This window comes from Chinchilla lanigera, unplaced genomic scaffold (assembly GCF_000276665.1).
Source record: "Chinchilla lanigera isolate Chin_1 unplaced genomic scaffold, ChiLan1.0 scaffold00012, whole genome shotgun sequence".
NCBI lineage: Eukaryota > Metazoa > Chordata > Mammalia > Rodentia > Chinchillidae > Chinchilla > Chinchilla lanigera.
The window spans coordinates 17,570,686-17,572,504 of NW_004955413.1; positions in this window are offsets into that span (position 1 = coordinate 17,570,686).

The window sequence follows — 1,819 nt, forward strand, 5'->3', positions numbered from 1 at the left end:
GAAGAAGGAAGGAGAGATAAAGAAGGAAGGAAAGAAAGAAGGAAGGAAAGGAAGAAAAGTATTTCAGATCCACCACTATTTTTGTCAAACATTCACCAACATGATTAAGTTTGAAATAAACTAATGCTAACTATACCCTAAGCACCACTTGTCTATAAGTCCTAAAAGTCCTAGAATCTACTATGGTGACCTTATATTTCAAGATCTCAATAAAATTTCTTCAAACTCTCATATTACCTACAAGCAGATACCATTATGCCTCCTAGTTTCCACAAGTATTCTTGGATGTTGGGTCTGCATTTCTTCTGTTCAATGCTAGCTCTGATTTCCTGCTTTTGTAGCATTCAAAATCCCACTAGTGTCTTGTGCATTCCACCCCTTTTGAACTTCTCTCATAAATTCTAGACATGGCTCTGTGGACTGCACACACCTAAGGCAGACCCTTAATATGGTTGAAGACATGGTTTGCAGCACAGTATAGTGTAGCAAATATCATACAGTGCTCTAATTCCAACTCTTCCAGGCCTTGAACTTTACCTTTGCCACCCAAAGAGCCTCTTTAGGTATTGTGCTTTAAAAACAAACAAGCAAACTCAGTTATCATCTTATGAAATAGGATATTTCACACTTGCTCATGAACTGCTTTCTGATACATACATATTTTAATAACTTCATTTATTAATCCCTTATATTCTATTCACTATATGAAAGGCTTTTTATTTATCGTCACTTAGTTCTCAATGCAATCTTGTGATGTGTTCATTTTTACTATCGTATCTATGAGACAGATGAAAATTTTAGATTCATGGAAGATAACTAATTTTCCCAAGGTCAATCAACTTAAAGGACTGATTATATAGATCAGTGATCACAATGGCTTCATAAGAGACAATGTGTTCCCTGTAAAACTTTTCAGTCCCATGCAAAGATCTCTAGGACTTTGCTCACACAATCATAATGTGGCCATCAGGGAAGTGGACACCGTGTAAACTGCAGCACTGTCTTGGTTACTTTTCTCTTGTTGCTAAGACAAAATACCTGACACCCAGAATTAAGAAAGGAAAGGTTTACTTAGCTCACAGTTTATGGAGGTTTCAGTCCATAATTGGCTGGCTCCAAGGCCAAATGGTACATGGTAGAGGGTAACCATTTATGGTGGTGGAAGATAGCAAAGCAGCAAGAGCAAAAGGGAGAAGTGGCAGCAAGCAGCCTCTTTCTTTCCCTTACATTGCAAAACTACCTGCCCCAGGGCGAGTATAGCACTCATACCCATAATCCCAGCATTAGACCATGGATGGATCACAAACTCTAGAAGCCCACCCCCATAACTGCATGAGGCTTTGGGAGGACATGCAGAAACAAACCATAATATTCCATGCCTTGCCTCCTCAAAGACTCATGCCCATCCCTTTATGCAAAAGACATTTTAGTCCATCTTTAAGAGTTACCAAAGTCCTAACAGTTTTGGCATTGCTGAAAAGTCCAAGTCACAAGTCTCCTCAGAGATGTAAGGCAAACTCTTTAGTTACAAGCCCCTGTACAAATGAAAAGTTAGACACATTGCTGAAAAGTCCAAGTCACAAGTCTCCTAGAAAAGTCCCTAGAAAAGACAGAGTCTTGGGTATCCCACTCAGGCCCCCCCTTCTGTCCCTCTCTTGGACAATATATTTATTGTCCCTCAATAAATATATTCTGCTCGTAATCTCCATTGTTCCTAAAATTCATTCTTCAATTTTAGAGAACACAAACTCATCCCAGATATCATTCAGGTTGGGAGTTTTTATTTTCCTGTATCAACAACACTTATCATCTGGAGTCC